The 21,008-nt window shown below is 33.7% G+C and overlaps 1 long non-coding RNA gene across 1 annotated transcript; it reads right to left on the bottom strand.

The window, feature by feature from the left end:
- Window positions 1–3,264: 3,264 nt before the first annotated feature.
- On the bottom strand, window positions 3,265–19,963 carry LOC126816759 (uncharacterized). Its single transcript, XR_008787692.1, has 3 exons — window positions 19,831–19,963; window positions 4,371–4,467; window positions 3,265–3,495 (listed from the first exon to the last, which is right to left on the bottom strand). It is a non-coding gene; the product is annotated as an uncharacterized LOC126816759 (long non-coding RNA).
- Between the last annotated feature and the right edge of the window lie 1,045 nt (window positions 19,964–21,008).

Here is a 21,008-nt window from a genome sequence, read left to right as displayed (position 1 = left end):
GAAAATTAGAACCACAATACTCTTCTGACAAAAACATATCTGAAATTGTTTGGACTGCATATGATGGAAGTCATTTTAAAACACAATATTAAAATCGCTGTCGTGAGAAGAGAGGGCGGGACATTATAGAACAATCTAAATTACAAAACAAATTATTTTGTAGTCAATTGTTTTATTTAATTAGGGGATTAAGGAATCAGTCAGGCGTTAATGAATACACACACCTGCTGTATATAGGTAATTAAGGAATAAACATTCCGAATATGCATTCGGTCACTGTGATGTCACTGGCGCCTGAGGGGAATAAGAGTGTTTTCGATAATTTGCAAAGTGGTTTTTACGGGAGGTCTATGTTTGCGACTTTGAGTGAAGATAGCTAAATTAATTTCAATCAGAATGGTGTGAACTTGCTGTAAAGTGGATATAGTAAGCATTGGCTACACATACCGAAAAGTTTTCATGTCCATCTTATGTGCCCTTTAAGGTTCGATATCAAACAATCAAGGCACTCAAAAGAGTTGAATACCCTATTAGACTGCAAAAATATTTTTAAATTATTTATAGAAAAGGCCAACGCCACCACCCCTAGATGCAAGTGGAATGTGTAGAAAACTGTAGCCTTCTGGAAGTATAGCCGAAATGGTCACTGAATCTGAGTTTTGGCTGAGCCATGTTTCAGTAATTGAGCACAGATCTAATTCCTCATCCGCAATAAAATCATTTATGTCGCTGGTTTTATTCCTAACAGATCTAGCATTAAAGATACATTATGGAAGATTCGATAACGAGTTGGCAGTTCTCAATTAGTTAAAAACTAGATAATATAATAGCAATTTGCTGAAAATTTCATTTAAATTGATCCACTATGAACCGAGAACTAAGCGATTGAAATTTCCGCCTAGCCTCGATCATCATTACTAAAGTCAGTATGATGAACAGCATAGTCTCAATTATCCATTTAATCGTTAAATCGTGAAGGAAAGTTATGCAGTAAATAGGCTCATAATCTACTAAAGATCACAGGCCATGCCATCTAGAGTTGATTATGGGCTGGATTGGATAAGTTAATTAATATCTAATTAATAATTTAGATAACATTTCAGGCCTAAAGAAAGACCTGCAATAGACAGATTTAGCTCTTGTATAATTTATGTTTAATTAATCCTGCTTTTAAATATTTGCTAATTTGATGTGAAACTGGGACTTTAATAAGGTTCTTCAGTCCAAGTTGACCTCTTGGCTGGCTGCTCTGTCTGTCAGAGATGAGTACAGGAATACCGCAGACATTCTTTCGTCTGTTTAGTATTACTATATATTTGTTTCTTTAATTTAATTGGAATTGTCTCTAATTTGATTGGAATTGTCTCTTTAATTTGATATAGGAGAGTTAGTCCAATTAATGTTCACTACACAGTCTAGTTTTATTCTGAGTTCTTTTCACAGTTACCTTTCAAGTTTATATTATTGACAAATACACAAAATTAAAATGTTAATTCATCATAAAAACTACCTTAAAAGATGCACCATAAAGTTCCAGACGTTTTTAGTACTAAAATTAGTCCAATTAAAATCCATAAATCAACACTAAATGTGACCAAGGGGAATCAACAATAAACATGTTGTAGTTCTTGTCAATGATTTTATTTTCACAAAATTAAACATAACAAAAAAAAAAGGTGGAGGTAACAACCCTGAAAATACAAAAAAGGCAACATTAATAAATTTGTTACATCAAGTTGATAAGAGATGGGGCAAACGACCACTCAACAAAATCTGAGCATTCCAGGACACGCACAAATTGACCTGCACATATGGGATCTTAACAATGGTACATTTATAGGAACCGGAATGCCCTGATAGAACCTACAAGACTAGGCAGACAACCCCAATCCTGTCACATACAAGTGCAGGATTCAGAACATGCCACCTGAGTTATTGACAGACCCTACGATGCAAAGCTCACGCGTCAGACCACTTGGCGACCCAAATCCCTTAATTTGTTAACAAATATTTACATAATCAAACAACATGAAGGAGGGTTGACAAACATTAATTGCTGCAGATGCCACATGTCCCTGTATAGTACTAGCAATGCTAAAGCTCGCTAGAGGCACCACTGATACTATTTTTATCAATGTAAAAAAAACTGACCGTAAAATGTGTCGTTTTTGTTCCGTGACTTTGGGTAGTTGTACGAACACCAACATTGACGACTTTACACTTTTCGTGTTAAGGGCGAATACAGAGTTTGTGTCGAGCGTGGTTTGGACATTCAGAAACATATTTACGACTTATTTCTTATATTTTGAAAAAATAAAATTATCAGGAAAAGGCAAAAACGGCGCTCGTCGCTGAAAGTAAACATATTTTCTCATAGAAAGACCCCTATAACAAAGGAAATAAATTATATAGCACAAAATTTAAATTCCAATAAATAGTTAACGGTTGGATGGATGTTTCCTGAAAATTTAATGCCTATATCTTCAATGGTTGCTGAGAAATTGTCTTCGGTCACTTTTTTTGCAAATTTTAAAAAAAAGTGTATACTGACATCGATCAATTTTGGGTCATAAAAGTGCAATAACATTCTTATTTCTTAATCGATTTTGAATTTTTGGGGTGTTTCTTAAATGGGAGAGGGGTTGGAAAACTAATAAATATTCAATTTTAGTCAGATTAAAAAATTTAAAAAAGCTTTTGCATTGCTAATAGTACTCGAAAACCCTGTGACATTTACATGTACATAAATTGACTATTTAACGATTAAATTAAATATTGAGAATTACACTCAACAAGTAACTATACGACATGAACACCGGTAAGCTGTCTATTTAAGCCTGTATACTACAAACTCCAAACACATGGCTAATGATGAAACAGGGGTCATAAAAGAGTTGTCTCCCCGTAATCATAATACGCATGGATTTCGGATAGGAAGATGCTAATTGTAGGCCGGTTGGGTAGGTTCGGGTGTTTCCGGAATCCAAAATGGCCGCTTTATATAAATGGAAATTTTTGGGAATACTAACCCTAATCCTAACCCTTTTTAGAAGACTGAACTTGGATCTAATTTAACGTTTACCCCTCTTAAAACGGTTAGGGTAAGAGTTCGGGTTAGTATTCCCCAAAATACTCATTTATGTAAAGCGGCCATTTTGGGCTCCGGAAATTCCCGAACCTGCTAATTGTAGGCCGGTTGGGGAGGTTTGGGTGTTACCGGAATTCAAAATGGCCGCTTTATATAAATGAAAATTTTGGGGAATACTAAACATATACATTGCTATTATAGTAATACGGTCAAAGAACCATATTACACCATATTTATTATTATATATTACAGGAGTCATATTAAACCTCATTTATTATTATTATATATTACAGGAACTGCAGCCAGAACAGTGGCATCAACCAATATGAATGCTACTAGTAGTCGAGCCCATACTGTCGTAACTATCACCTTTGATCAGATCATCAAAAACGCTATTGGATCTGAAACTAAAAAAAGTAGTATTTTAAATTTAGTAGATTTAGCAGGTATGTGGATTATATAAATTGGATTATATGTGCAGAATATTTTTCAAAAATGATTAAAACTATAATTTTATTTCCTTGTGAAAAATATCCAATTTACCACAACAAATGTCCTTCATTTCTTAAAATCAGAGTTAATACATTTTTAATTTAAACATGTTTGTTCTATAAAACATAATATAAGAATCTGTGCTTCAATTAACACCCATAATTTTACAGTGATTCATGTTATATTGTAAAGTGTCCCTGAAGACACTGGTGAAAGAAAAACATTTATTTTTCAGTAAATACTACTACTAGGCTACTGATAATAGAAATATAGATATATTAAATAATTATTTGAAATAAGCTAATAATAAGAATAAATTAAATAATTATTTGAGATGAGCCCATATTTGATTCTTTAAAATGAATTTAATTCCTGCATTCTATAGGGTCTGAAAGAGCTGATAGTACTGGGGCTACAGGTGATAGATTAAAAGAAGGTGCCAATATTAACAGATCACTCTCAGCTCTCGGAAATGTCATTTCTGTAAGTATTGAAATATTGTACTTGTCCATTGAAGATAGACAACAAATAGTAAACTAGACTGCAAATGCACTGGCCAACTCAAACTTATTTTTTTATATATATTTATTAATGTAGGCTCTAGCTGATATATCTATGGGTAAGAAGAAAGTATTAATACCTTACAGAGAATCAGTTTTAACAAAACTTCTACAGAATGCTTTAGGTGGAAACAGGTAGGTGTGAAAAAATACTATTTTCTTTCATAGATAAATGTGCACAATATTAGAAATAAAATAATCCTTAGAAAGCAAGGTTTTTGATCACTTACATTGTTGTTTTCAGCAAAACTGTTATGATAGCAGCTCTGTCACCAGCAGATATCAATTATGACGAAACTTTATCCACATTACGATATGCTGATCGAGCTAAAAAAATAAAAAATCAAGCTGTTGTTAATGAAAATCCTTTGGATAAATTAATCCGGGAACTGAAGGTAAATGTAATAATGTAGAAGCAATTTTTGATTTGAAATTTCCTAATTGTGAGTGAATTTTATAGTGGTTGCTTTATCTGATGTGTAGATTGTCCAGTAGAGTGTTTCACTGGATGGTTTATCTGACATGTAGATTGTCCAGTAAAGTGTTTTACTGGATGGTTCATATAATATGTAGATTGACTAGTAGGGCTTTTTATTGGATGGTTTATCTGATGAGTAGATTGACTAGTAGAATGTTTTACTGGATGGTTTATCTGATACGTACATTGTCTAGTAGAATGTTTTACTAGATGGTTTATCTGATACGTACATTGTCTAGTAGAATGTTTTACTAGATGGTTTATCTGATACGTACATTGTCTAGTAGAATGTTTTACTAGATGGTGTATCTGATACGTACATTGTCTAGGGGAGTGGTTTACGGGATTATCTGGTAATGTGATTACTATTATAACTACTGTTATATTTTAAGGAAGAAAACGAAAGATTGAAGGGTAAAATGGATGGCGGAATGACACCAATGCAATCTGAAGGAATGTCACAAGCAGGTATTATCTATATTGTATTTAAATATTATAGCCAAGACTATTGACTTAAAGGGTCAGTTTCAGATTTCAGTTTAATAATGAAATGGGTATTAGTATACAAATGCCAAGAAATAGTTTATCTGAAAGTTTTAGTTATAAATATTGAGATGATTTCAGTGATTTCTGGATTTGATAATGAATGAGTGACTTATGTAAACTCAACAATAACTTACCAGACACATGGGCATAGCTCCTTTAATCAACGTGGTAAAACATTTTTTGAGAAAATATTTTTTTCTAAGTATTTATTATCTATAGAAATGGTTAAGATGAGAGCCAAAATGGAAGAAGAAATAAAAGCTCAACTGTTGCAAAATAATCAACTGTTATTACAGAACACACAGAACTGGGATGAAAAGGTAATAAAATAAGTTTATAAATATGAACAAATTAACTACCTTAAGGTCTCTGAACATCATTTGAGGGATTTTGAATCCTGTGCAAACTAATATATTGTGAATGTTGGATCTCTATAGGGATATTAGTCCAAAAATGGTTCAATTCCATTCAGCATTTACAAAGATATGAAATTCCTTCATATTTTGATTTTGTTTCGTTAATTAAATGATAATTTTTCAATTGGAATACATTTTGGCGTGGATTAAAGTCCTGATGCGCCATTTTAAGCAATAGGAATCCCTTACAAGTTACACTATTGTGAAAGGTGAATCTCTAACAGGAATACCGCCGTTTGCTATGTAATGAGCCTACCGCCATATTGTCCGATTTTAAAAAACATTCAAAATAGATCACTGATAGAACCTAATGACGGTTGAGTTCAAATTTCGGGAAAATCAGACGGAAACTGTCTGAAAAAATGGCCGCTCCTCATACGCAAATAGTGTAAAAGTATGTAATAGCAAGGTTGTGGACCCTTTATAGGTCACAAATTTTATCCGATTTGATGAAACTTAAAACATATGTTAATATTGTCGCATATCGAACAGTAACATCCTAGATTACAGCCCCTGATTGTACAAAAAGTACCTTATTTAGCTTGTTCTCTGAACTCCGATTGAATCCAAGCCCGGAGGTTATCTATCCCTGGTGTTTTGATTGTGTTTTCTTAATTAAATCTGAGTACATCTCAACAGGGATTATCCCTTGGCAAAATGTGAGCATATCTTGCATTGCAACGACGTGTTTTAACTTTGATTGAATACAAAGCCCGGAGGTTATCTAGCCCTGGTATTTTGATTGTGTTTTTTTAATATTTTTTTTTTTTTATTTATAAACAATTTTTTTATTCAGGATGTCTGAATGGGATTGGGGAACAGCCTTAGCCTAATTAAATCAGAGTACATCTTAACAGGAATTATCCCATGGCAAATTTGATATTTTAGCGAAAAATGAAAATGGCGCATTGTTACTTTAAAGACCACATAAGATGAAAAATCTAAATTTCATATACATATAGCCAATGGTTAGGCTACTATATCCACTTTACGTCAAGTTCACACCAATCTGATTAAAATTAAGTCGGTTGTTAACGTTTAAGTATCTGACACGCCAAAACGCTTTTCAATTACGGCCATAATCTGGTTGATGTCACAGGCACTACACATAGTATATACATTATCTATACAATATATCACTCTCTGTACAATATAGCACTATCAATACACACCACCAGTTGACAAGCGTCTATTGACGGTCCAATTACCATGTGACTGGCCTAATCATAATCTCAGAATTATTGTGTTACATTGTTATAGATTAGACATTTATGATTGGAATATTTTAGAGTGAATTTAAAATGCCGTATCATGCCGTAGATCCATTTAAGCTGCCTTTGTTTAAATAGGCCACGTGTCAAATGAAGAGGACCAAAGCAATAAGCGCATTTACCGGTAATTTGGATAACCCCGTAATACTTGATATCACAAACTATTCTCTATAGAATTTACAAATGGTGCCAGTCATTTATCGATATATATTCATTGTTAGCTATACATAATAATAATAACCATTTCTATACACAAAGAACAACTTTTATCATAACTCTATTTGAAATTCACAGCGAATATGAAATTTTCCGATAACTATGCATAACAATAGATCGCCCTCGTTTATCAGCCAATCAACGCTGGGGATCTTATTATAACTGACTGATGTGACGAGTGATAACAGATACACGGCCGAATTTCTGCTCAGTAATAATTTCTTCGAAGAACAAAAGTTGTTATATGGGACTGTAAGAGGATACCTGACAATTCAATAAAGTAATTGAATGTCATTAGATAAGAGAACACGAGAAAAATAGAAATAGTCTGTACATTCCCTTGTTTATATTCATTCTATACCTTATAAAAACATGGTAATGCACAGACTTTTTCTGTTTTTCTTTCGTGTTCACTTATCTAGTGGCAGTCAATTATTTTTATTAATTGTCAGATATCCTCTCACAATCTCACACAACAACTTTTGGTCTTCAAATAAATTATTAGTGAGCAGAAATTCGCCCGTATAAACGTTATCACTCGTCACATCAGTCAGTTATATAGAGAAATGACTTGTGTTTTCCTTTGGCGTTCGTCACTTCCGATTCCGGAAACCTGTATTACTCGGCTATCGTAGCAATGATCTGTGTTAAAATTATATTTGGAATGTGTTTAACCAGCTCTATCACATATGCGATAATGACTGGCACCAATATTGTCCTTTAAACGCCAATCAACAAATAATACGAGGCTACTTGATTACAAAAACACCGGTGAGCAATAATTATTGGGTAAATAATAATTATAAACAACTGATGAGTAAAACGTAATTATTTTATACAATTAATGTGTGTGTGTACAATTCTACCACTAGTTCCTTCGTGGGGTATTACGCACACGTTCCACCTAGAGTGATGTCTTTGATCTGGCCGGCGTAAAAAAAGATAATTAACTAATCAGCATTCTTAATCCCACTAACAATCACTGCTTACAACGAGGTGTAAATTTACTTATGACCCCATGTCTGTATAACTTTAGTTGGATTGATTAATTAATGACAGATATTATCGACACTACACTTGCCATATTATTATCAATACACAGAGATAGTTAGATGAACCTTCTCAATCTGTTATTCCATTTAGATGGTTACCAACAAAATTTATTTGTACTGTTAATTCTAACGTATATTAAAATATTTTTTCGTATTTCATTTTACGGTCTATTTCAGAGTAATGAAGTAAAATCTGCATGCAGAAAGAAAGGCGCCATATGATGATAACGGATCGTCATTTACAAATCACGTTTCAATCATGTTTGAATTTTATGATACATTTTGCATGACCACATCTTTTTATACCTGTACTCTTTTACTCAGGGAAATTAGAACCATAATACTCTTCTGACGAAAATGTATCTCGAATCGTTTGGACTGCTCACGAAGGTAGAGGGTATTAAAATCGCTGTCGTGAGAAAAGAGAGCAACCGTACATTATGAAACAAATTCTAAATTGGATCTTAAATTAAAATGAATTACAAAACAAATTATTCCGTAGTCAATTGTTTTATTTATTTAGGGGGATTAGGAATCAGTCAGGCGTTAATGAATAGACACGCCGGCTGTATATAGGTAATTAAGGATATTAAGGAATAAACATTCCAAATATGCATTCGGTCACTGTGACGTCACTGGCGTCTGAGGGGATTAAGAGTGTTTTCAATAATTGGCAAAGTCGTTTTTACGGGAAGTCTATTTTTACGACTTTGAGTGAAGATAGCTGAATTAATTTCAATCAGATTGGTGTGAACTTGCTGTAAAGTGGATATAGTAACCATTGGCTACACATATCGAAAAGTTTTCATATCCATCTTATGTGCACTTTCAGAATAGATACTGTTCAAAAATTCAAATACCGATCAGTGACTTTATTGACTGCTGCTTCAATTATAACCCAAACGCCCTTCTCTTAAAAAGGCATTATCATTTGAGATTTCATGGTTGAGTAATATTGTATTTAAAATAATACTAGATTCGCTTAATTATCAAAAAATCAAGCCAAGACTTAAGAGTTAGATAGTTCTCTAGATCGTTTATTAAACTTCATGAAAACAAACACAAATTTTAGATGAGAATGCTGAATTTTAAAACAGCTATATTTTAGTGATGAATTTGTTTCATATTTAGCATCTAATTTGAACGCATCCATTGTAGCTGTAAGAGTAAGGGCAGTTAGAAAATTATTTTTTACCATTTGAATAAATTATACATTCATTTAAAGAATAGAAGTGCAGTAGTTGTTAAGATTTATGTTGGATTGTTTTTAGCTTTCTGAAGCTCGAACAGAAACAGATGCTATTCAGGTTGCTGATAATCGTGAATATTCTCGAAGATCTAGGGAACCACATTTACGTAATTTGAATGAAGATCCAATGTTATCTGGAGTTATATTTCATTATTTACAAGAAGGAGAGAGCACAATAGGTAGAAAAGATGCTCAAAACCCCCCAACTATCTGTTTAACTGGTTTAAGGTAAATATAAAAACCAAAGTAGGAGTGTCTCCTATTCATTTTTTATACACCCACATTTTCATGCGGACATATATTGTTGTCGCCCCTGTCCATCTGGATGTCCACAGTTTGTTTGTGGACACTCCACAGGTCACAATTTTTATCATTTTGACGAAACTTAAAATATAGGTTTATATTGTAAAACTCTCAGTTCCTGTCAATATTGGCATGTATCGTGGATTATGGCCCCTGATTGTACAAAAAATCATGTTTTTAGCTTGTGGACCCTCTAGAAGTCACAATTTTTATCCAATTTAAAAAACCCTTCGAATATATCACCGTTGAGTTCGAATTTTGTGAATATCAGACCATACTTTCCATCAAAAAGGCCTGTGTGCAAATAGTGTAAAAGCATGTAATACCAAGGTTGTGGACCCTCTAGAGGTCACAATTATTATCCGATTTTGACGAAACTTTATATGTTTATAATGCAAAGATCATGGCTCCCTTCGTTATTGGCATGTATTGGAATGTAACTTCATGTATTATGCCCATTGATTCTACAAAGAATTGTGTCTTTAGCTTGTGGACATTAGAGGTCACAATTTTTATCAGATTTTGGTGAAACTTAACATGTATATTCATATCCCAAAGATTTCAGTTCTTTTTGATATTGTCACATGTCAGACCGTAACATCCTGGATTATGGCCCCTTATTGTATGAAAATCACGTTTTTAGAGCTCTAGTTCTCTGTCCATCTCTTACAAAATGTGGGCGTGTCTTGCATGGCAACTGCTTGTTAAGTCTTTTTTTTTTAATCAGATGTATATTTAAGGGCCCACCTGATACTATATTGTTACAAAAGATTGACAATGTTTACACTTGACAGCTACTGGGATCTACCTAGAAAAATCTAGGCATTGCGCTTAATTAAAGTGATGTCATAAATACTAGGGTTGTCACGATTAATAGGTTTAGTCGTAGTCGATTCAGTTTCTAGCTCAAACCGATTCACATTTCGAAAAATCGGTAGTCGTTTCATCCAATTTATTTTTATACAATTACAATTTTATATGTTTGACTTTTACTGTCTGCTAAACACACTGCTGAATTGCTGCCTATTAAAACCGTATTGAAACTATGTCTTTTGAGACTCTATACAGAAATTCCCATTTACAGTGGCACGATCTCAATGTCACATGGAATTCTTCGCCTACCATATTATATAAATCATGGCTTACTACGAAATGTGTAAAATGGTTGATTTTGGTGCGAAATAGCCGTCAACAACGGACAATAACAGACATGATAATATCATGGGCACTATAATACATGGACTGAATGCATGCCGCACGAGATGTGAAAGTTGGCTATGCCTTTTTACGACTGATAACTACCAATGTATTTTTAATAAAATACCGTTTTATAAAGAAAAAAACAATGCTCCAACAATATAATCGAAAGATTCCCTCAGAAATTACTCCAGTATAAATTAATTTTAAATCCAATTGTAATTTATTATTTAATTCAAAATCAGAAAGTGCCGATAATGTGTACGGGATGACGAATAAACGAGTTTCATGACATTACCAGTCAGGAGGATCTTCTATTCGCCCCCCCCCCCCCCTCGGCATATGTTGCCGCCTTTTTAAATGACACATGTTTTTTTCTATTTGTACCGTCTTGTGCGGATTCTCTTGTTGTTTTTCGTCAGTATGATTATCACTATATATGTTAAAATATTATGCATGGGAATTGTTGTACTAGTGAATTGTCCAACCTTGTGGGTTTTCTCCGGGTCCTCTGGTTTCCTCCCACTGCTTAAGACCCCTACGCACAAGCGAATTATGTTAGTCCCGAAATGACCTAGTATGTGTCGAGTGGACGTTAAACCCCATTTCTCTCTCTCTCTCACACTAGTGAATTGTAATCTTTTGTCAGTATTGGATTTTTAATTAGCAGTTAAAGCTGTTAGTAGGGGAGCTAGCTGACCGTTGTTTCTAAACTCACGGACTATTTGCTGAAAACCAAACGATATGAATAGAATTTCAACTATTTGCTGAAAACCAAACGATATGAATTTTTTTAAAAGTATTTGCTGCATGTAAATCCAATGGTCCGTGTATCTGTTATCGCTCGTTACTTCGGTCAGTTATATAGAAGGATAACTTGTTTTTTCATTTTGCCATTGTCACTTCCGTTTCTTGAAATCTTCGTTACGCATCTATCGTAGCAAAGATCTCTGTGTTAAAAAATTACTTTGGGACGATACTCTATAAGCTGAAAAAGGAATCCAAGTTGTCTATCATATTTGAAATAAACATGTCTATCAGGGTCACTAGGGGGCGTTCTGAAGCGCAAAAATCAGGTGATATTCTCTTCTGAGGGGCAATTTTACTTATAGGTCAATTGCGGGAATGTCTTACTCAGCTCAACTGCGTAACTAAATATCAATACTAATGACTTATAGTAAATGTTGTTTATTGCCAATTTAAATGATTTATTCCAACATCTCTTAAGCACAAACTCAGATAAATGTACTACAATAATATACAATCAGCTATTCTGTGTTCACGTGTCATTTTATAATTCACTTATCAACAAACAATCACAAGAAAAAAAACTCAGAACGCAGTACAGACATTGACATTATAGAATTTATACGGCATCCAATTAATTGGCACCGATACGATTTTTGGCAGGCCGATTAACCGATTCAAGAAATTTGTAATCGTGACAACAATGATAAATACTACCCGATCAAACTGAAAAATAGGAATGTTTTTAGTAAATCAGGGGAGCCACGGTGGCTATGTGGGTAAGACGCTGGCTTGCTAATCTGGAGGTCGTGGGTTTGCTCCCCGTGTTGGCAGAGAAAGTTCATCAAGATTTTCCGGCGTGGTTTCCCCTTACAAGGACAGCTGTCTAGTCATTCGGATGGTACGGAAAACCGAGGTTCCGTGTACACATTGGCATGCATGTAAAAGATCCCTTGGCAGTTGGAATTTGATATAAGAGTAGGCTGTAGCGCCGCAATCCGGGAAAAATTTCCCTCATAGCACTGTATGGCGTATGCCTGTCTTCATTATCCCAGTCGGAGCAGAACGGCAGGACGTTAAACCCCATTTCATTTCATTTAGTAAATAAGTCTAATTTGTTTAATAAGGGAGTTGCATGTTTCCTTTTTCAATTAACAACAGGGCTGATTCCACAAGTGACATCACAAATACAATCTTGTTTAGTGTGGCATTTAAGTGGAAGCATTCAGATAGTTTTGATTTGATAGTTTTTATTATCTATCTATAGTTAGGATATGAAAAAGGCAGATGATTGGAAAGATGAACAGGCTTGGAAATCATTTAACTTCAGTACAGTACCCAATTAAAAGTATAAAATGTTGAATAATCATTGCCAGCTTTAGAAGATGGCTATTAATTCTGTTGGTTAATTTTATTCAATCAGTTTACTAAATACTTAATCAATGGTATCGGCAGGAATTTGCTAAGGGAGCTACTCAGGGTGGGTGACTCAAGCTACTACAATGCATTTAATATTTGTGTATACGTATTATATATGTTACATATATCAGTATACAGAAACAACATGCTGTAATACTCAATAAGAAAGGCATTGTACAGATTGAACCTGTTGGTAATCAGGGTTCGAAGACTAAAGTAAATGGTATACCGTTGAGTGGACAAAAAACATTGTTCCATAAAGATCGAGTTCTGTTTGGTGAGTCTTATTTTAGTACTGATTAGGGATACACAGAGATTCTAACAAAGGCTATATTAAACATACATTATGCAAGAGCTAAATCTGCCTATTGCAGGTCTTTCTTTAGGCCTGAAATGTTATCTAAATTATGAATTAGACATTAATTAACTCAATAAGACCATAATCAGCTCTTGATGTCATCGCTAGCCTGCGATATTTACTGGATTAGGAATCCGATTGCTGCTCAACTTTCCTTAGTGATTTAATCATGAAATGGATAATCAAGACTATGTTTTTTTATCGTACTGTCTTTAGTAATGATGATCGAGGCTAGGCCGAAAATTCAATCGCTAAATTCACAGCTCAGAGTGAATCAATTTGACAGAAATTTTCAGCAAATTCCCTTTACGTTATCTAGTTTTTAACTATTATAGTGAGAACTGCCAGCTCTTTATCTAATCTCCCATAATGTATCTTTAAGAGAAATGTAACTGTAGAAATGGTCTGTATCCTCAGCTTTTTTTATTTTTTGACAATATAAAGGTGAAATGATCGATGACAACATTTTTTCCCCATGGTACATACACATATCTAATAATAATTTTCTGTCACTAGAACAAAGTTCATTGAAACATTGAAGGGTTCTTAATTTAATAAGTTGGGACAGGACATTGTTATGTTTGTTGCTTTTGTAACCTGATTCTTTCATCCCATCCCTTGCTTTTAAAAAATAAAACTACCGGTGGGTCAGTGTGCTTCTTAAAGTAATTTAGGGATAGTTAATATAAATGTTTGTGTTGGCATATAAATGAACTAACAAGTTGATTTCCCGGATGATCAGTTTTAAATGTAAACTGAGAATTGAGAGCATATGTTGTATTATCATTCATTTCATGCTACAGAATCATGACGTAGACATTAATCTGAATGACATTACCATTTGAGTAGTAATAAAAAAAATTGAATATTCCTAGGTTCCAATCATCTTTATGTGTTTATGAATCCACAAAGAAAGAATTCAAGTTCTGACGATCTGCCACAAGATATCACCTGGGAGTTTGCACAGAAAGAAATAGCTCAAGCTAAAGGTTTTGCTACTGGTTCAGATGGATTAACAAAAGGTTTAGTTTATTGTTTATTCTGTTAATTCAGTATGCTATATTTCATTCTGATTTTATACAGTAAACATCGACACAGCCGCAACCAACATGATATTGCTTTTATGCAATGTTTCTCGTCACAATTAAATGTGAAATCTACACAGAAAAGTTAATTTGAGCTGGTCACCGTCAAGGTTGCTGTCACATCTACGTGCAAGTGTACTAAAATAACTGGATCAGGGTCCGATTCCACTTACACTACCAAAATTTTAACAACCGGACTCGATCACTGATGGAGACCACACGACTTTGATGACCCAGTTTTGGTCCTATCAGTTTACCCCACTGTTCCATTTTCTTATGGTAATGGAAATATCTCCCTTCAAATATTGTATTTGTAAGTACTGGGTATAGAATATTTAGTTTTATCTTGCAGATCAGCAAATAGCTCAAGAGAATATTTTAGAATTATTACCAATGGTATCGGAGGTGAATGCTGTTTCAGAAGAATTAAATAAACACAAATCATTTGAAGTTGTTTTAATCTCAGCTTCAGCACAGGAAGCGGATGGTAATAAAGCAAAACAATCTGTGTGAGTAAAATAAAGCATTACTAGTGTAATATGTCTCTTAGCTCTTTGATTTTTCGACAACATCACAAAAATATTGTGTTGGTATTAAAATGCTACTATTACCAACTATAAGATATTGTCTTATCATAAATTATCTTGATGGTTATTACTCCATTTTGTGTAATTCGACCAACAGATTATTTCCCGTTTGTTTCCCCGGTTTGAATTGTTTGTGCTTTTCTCTTATTGATACAATTTTGCATTGCTATGTGTTAATATAAGTGTGTTTTAATATAATTGTTATATTTCTGTGCAGTGTTTTTATACATTATGTTATATTATATTTTTACATATATATATAGTGTTAGTGTCAAAATGAAAGATTTAGTTAATGGTAATGTATGGTTATGGGATAAAGGAAAGTTTATGAATAGAAGATATCTGATACAGGTATGCAATAAATATACCAAGAGGAAGATTTGATATTTTTTAAAGCCAGGTTCCCACTGACAAAAAATGGTTGTATAAATGCATAAATGTGCTAGTAATAAACTTGTTACCATGTTTCTGGAGTTTTCAGCCTGCACTTAAAATTTTTTAGGAAATGTACCAGAAATATCTTGATGGTGAAGATGTATTATCTATACAGAAGAAACAAGATCCATTCTGGGAACCACCGGAAGATGTATTAATTGGTTCAGCTAATGTATTTCTACAATCACTGTCATATGCTCTCGATTTTGATGATAAGTTGTCAGTAACAGATTATAAAGGTCAAGAAGAGGGTTATTTATATGTTAGTGTTGCCCCATGTACTGTTGATGGTAAACCACTTGATGAAGATTACTTTGTGGAAGATCCTGTTGAGATGTTGAAAAATCCTTTTCATTTTAAGGTTAGTTTTAAATTACTTGCCATGAATCTAAATCTAGATTCAATATACACTGTTTATTTCTATCTGATGAGATCAGAATCAGTATGCGTAAATCTGAGGACATGACTATTCTGACATGTATTCATTGTTATCACAAAAGACTGTATCCTGTGAATCAAATCCAGTTTTAGAAATTTGTTTGTAATTTAAATCTGGAATATTGATTTTCTGCAATTGAAATCACACTTAAACTAATGGGGGGGAGGGGCACGTTTTCAAGTTATCTGCCCTTGATGATTGTGCTATTTTTATCGACAAATCGTTAATTGCAAAGAAAGTTGGCAAAGGGAAGTAACTCTCATCAGACAAGGTTAGAAGTTGGCGTAAATGAGAGAAGTTCAAATTATTCTAAATGCGTATTAACAACAAATTATATAATATTACACACTGATCCGCAGTGAATATTCGCTAGGCTGCTACAATCACTGATAAGGATGACATCGATGTGACTTAATGAGCCACAAATATTAACTTTTTTTTCCTCTGACAAATTAAATTCTAAAACTTTTTTTTTATGTATTAGAAAAATAAATAAAGACGGTTGAAGTATTTGTAGGTAAAAATTATTTCCTATGTGGTGTAAATGGGTATTAAAATGAGTAAGTGGCGCATTTTGTCCGAACCAGTAACGTCTTATGTAAACAATGCACATGCCAGTGATTGATGTCGCATGATGTGATGTCACGTGTTGAAGGCAGTCATCTATTACAGAGATATTAGAAGACTTTCGTGATGCTCTGTGAAACAGATTGATATAGTACTATATATGTAGGTTCAAGAGTTTTATGAGAATCATTCATTCGTTTCCAGAGTTTTATTCCACGAGTTATTGTGAATCAAAATGCCAAGTAAGAGTTCAATAACAATAAACATAACGGAATGAAACATTTCTGAAAAAGAATGAATAGTAATAATAATAACAAAAGTCAAACATATAGATGTTATACATATTTGAAATCCGCGAAACATACTACAGATTTTGATAAATGAATTAGAAATATATACATTATTTACATAAATCATTCAGTAAAAAGACATGAATAAGGTTATCTACCCTTTTAAAAACTGGTTTGTAAACTGTTTTTTGATTGAAATTGTGGAAACCCTATGGATTAACCCAGGGTATAGTGGAGTAGAACGGTATAAGAACATTGGGGATATCAAGGTTGTTGAAAAAGCTGCTTCCCTCAATAATTTATCAGAGTTGAATGGATGCCAGATGACGATTAAGTTGTATAGAGATAGAACTGCAGCCTTTGAATTTATTGAAATTATATCGTCCAGTTTACATGATGCCATAGATGAGAGTACTGACCTCTCCAGTGAGAAACATTTGATCATTTATGTAAATTATTGAAGGTTGGCGCCTTGAAGACAATTTTTTTAAGACTAGTGCATGTGCATGATGCATCTGCAATTTCCTTAACTAACAAAGTTATTGCATTATTTAAATCAGTGTCTTTACACTCAGAAGTAGTAAAGGTGAGATTTGTACGTTTAGGGCATAGATATCTCCCGATTTGATAAATTTCTATGAATATCGGTAAAATTCTAATTATCGCAACAAATCTAATACGAAGAGGCTAAAATCTGTAGGTACGGTGTGTTAATTAACAGGGGTGAGAAATTGACTGAGTAGTGATATAATTATCACTAGGGGTGAAAATCTCGGTGACTGTGCGTTTTCTGTACCGTGTTAATTAACGAATGGGTTAAAAACGACTGACACGGTGTGTATTTTTTGTTTGGTGAGTTTTCTCGAAAGCGTGTTATAACTGCACCAAAGTTGTTTTATCAAGGACCAACAGGCTTTATCTGACGCGTAGGTGTTAAAACCAATTTACCGTGCGTTTTCTTGTTTCCGTGTGTTTTAAGCAGATCGGTCTTTGTTAAGTGTAGGTCTTTTTACATGGATTTATAGTACTGTTGTTACATTTGTTCGTTCTTATACGTATTTCATTTCTTGGTGAATACTATGTGTTTTATACTTCGTACCATAGTCGGGCTGCAATTATTTATATATTTGTCTTTTTTGTGGGTTTTGTGCGTACCACTGAAGTATAAATGCGTGTGTCTTAAAATCAGTCGCATGCAATATCGTTATTTATACCGATATCCCGCTAAACCTTCATATGATTATCCGATATATTCTAATCTCTATTGATATCAGATCCTCTAATCTGTTTTGAAAGCACAATTATAAACAAAAGATCTCGCAATTAATGATAACCTGTAAGTTTCGTCACCGTTATATTTTATAAATGTATTTCTTACCTGGGTCGTAAATAGGGCTATCCAAGGAAACAGAATTCCATCACTATATAACAAAAGATAAATCACATACCAAATAACTCTAATCATGTCTAATAATAGGAACTCACGTCCGCCTCCAACACGTGGAGCTGACCGTTGAACATCTTCTGGTATGCTCTGATTCCATCACACTTTGTGTAACAAGCTTGTCTTTGCATACACAATTCCGACCTATGGAAATATGGGTTTTACGAGAACGGCTAAATTTAAACACATCACTTAATAGTGGATTCAGTCTCATCCTTATTATAGAATTTATACTATCAGGAGAGCACGCTTTTCACACGAAATATTGCCCTTTGATCTCAGACCGAAAGGCGACACTGTTAATGGATTTCCTGAAATAGTTGGATGGAGTGTGACTCTTTTTACCTGTTACACTTAATTCAAGAATGACATACTGTGGTCTGTTCAGTGTTGGTCTTATTGCAATGACATAAATGTATGTTTTACTTCTCTATCATCTCATTTGAATAAAGCTTGATATTTTATCAACATGTTTACAATTTATTTTGTTTCTCATAGGAAATTTCGGTTAGTATCTCAAATGAAAAAAAAACCCAGCCCAAGCGATTATATTATAATCAGAGAAATGTTCAAAGTAAAATAGACAAGACAAAGGTACAAGCAATACCATTATTTATTATTACCGGGTACATTATTGATATGCATATGCCTTCATATATTAAACGTTTTAATTAAATTGTAACGTATAAATTATCTGCTTTATTTATTTTTTCTTTAACTGGCAGTTGATATGGGCCGAAGCATTCGCTTCTATGCGTATTAGCTCTGCTCCCATAATGATATTTTGTGTAATACTAGGGCGATTCAAAAGAAACATGGTCAACAAGTGGAATTTAACAGTGAGCTAGAAGGAAATATTCAAAAAGGCCGTCAATTCTTTTCGAAGAGAATTAATTATTTTGATAGTTAAACCGTGGCTTCATACGGCTTGTAAAATATACAAACATGACTAATCGGATATTATTTTTCAAATTGTACTATCACCATTGATGGGAAATGCAAGAATGAATCAAATAGCGACGATTATCGAGTGAGAATAAGGTGCTACATTTACCAGCGCCAAAATTCTCTAAAGTGATCGATGAGTATGGGTATAATTGTAAGCATATCTTACAAATAATATCAAAACTGAGTATAATTGTAAGCATATCTTACATATAATATCAAAATTTATATCCTATCTGGGATTTCGATTCCGATACGTTCACAGTACTTGAAAACAACAAGAGTATGACGGGCGGATGCGGTCACAATGGGCCATTTATATGACTTACTAATTCCATTTATATGACTTACTAATTCCATTTATAAAGCTTTATAATTAATTACTTACTTAGGCACGTGTGGACGCTGAAACCCATCGAAATGGGTGACTGCATTGAATATTATTTTCATAGTTTGATAAATAATTATGAAACTACGTAATTATTTATCAAGTCTTATAAATCCATTTATATAACTTAGAAAATAATCGGCCAATCAAATCCCTCGTTACATATAGCGGTGTTTTACCTTTCATGGCGGCTATTGTAAACATAAAATGACGAGAATACGTTTTATGCATGTTTTAGTTATCCTAGCGTCAATTTACCTTGCTAAGGTCACCGCTCCCCCTCCACCCACCGACCGGGGTAGTTCTTTTCACAATTTCTTGCGAGTTTGCCGAAATATCGTGTCGGATGATGTAGGCCCTATGACACCGACGCACACAACTCGAAAACCGCTTACGGGAGTGGGAGGGGCCTGCCATTCAGTAAGACGACCTGTGATTGGCTGGCCGAAGCATCCTCGGGAATTTCCGGGCAGATGTACGAACTTTCCCGAATATTTAGTTCGTTAGATAATTCATTTATAAGACTTAGAAAATAGATTTATATAGCTACCATATTATTTACAAGACTTTATAAATCATTTATCAAGCTATGAAAATAATATTCAATTCAGTCACACGCTTCGAGGGGTTTCAGCGTTCGCACGTGCCTAAGTAAGTAATTAATTATAAAGCTTTATAAATGGAATTAGTAAGTCATATAAATTGAATTAGTAAGTCATATAAATGGCCCATTGTGACCGCATCCGCCCGTCATACAAGAGGGATTATAAGATTTAAATACAATGAAATACTAACTATTACATTATTATCATGTGGTACTTAAGTTAGAGGACTAAGTTATTTTTCTACAGTATATTTCAAAACAAAAAAATTGTCGTATTGGAAATACATGTATGTGAAAATTTGATGCCTTTGGTTGTTCTTCTTCTTGAATTTGTTAAATTATTAAACGTATTTCCAAGTCACATAATATTACAACACAAACTGCCATCAGAGCAGGAAGTACGCTTCGCTGAACACCATTGGATCACCGTTGACCTAGATGTTATATAACAACTGTTAATTGCCAGACTTTATTAGGGGTAATAAATTAATTATTGCCCCAGCTCAACAATTTTAGTGAATGTGTTTTATCTTAGTTAAGATTTCGAGAAACAGGGCCCAGTACACTGAATTTATCAGAACACAACAATAATTTTCTTGAATGAACCTTGGTCAAATTCTGGACATAATGTGTGCTATGGACGGTTCTAAAAGTTGAAGACTTTTATGACGTGGGACTCAATTTAGCATAATATATGGCCGGAAATATTGTAAATGAAGCTATTTAAGTTTAAAACCATGACTTTAGAATACATGTATAGTGAAAATGTTGAAATTGATCACTACAGCAATAAATTGTTGTTTCAGAATTAACAGATCTTTAACAAATAAAT

Source organism: Patella vulgata, chromosome 3 (genome assembly GCF_932274485.2).
Source record: "Patella vulgata chromosome 3, xgPatVulg1.2, whole genome shotgun sequence".
Lineage (NCBI taxonomy): Eukaryota > Metazoa > Mollusca > Gastropoda > Patellidae > Patella > Patella vulgata.
Note: the sequence above shows the minus strand (reverse complement) of the source record. Positions and strands in the feature narration are given on the sequence as shown.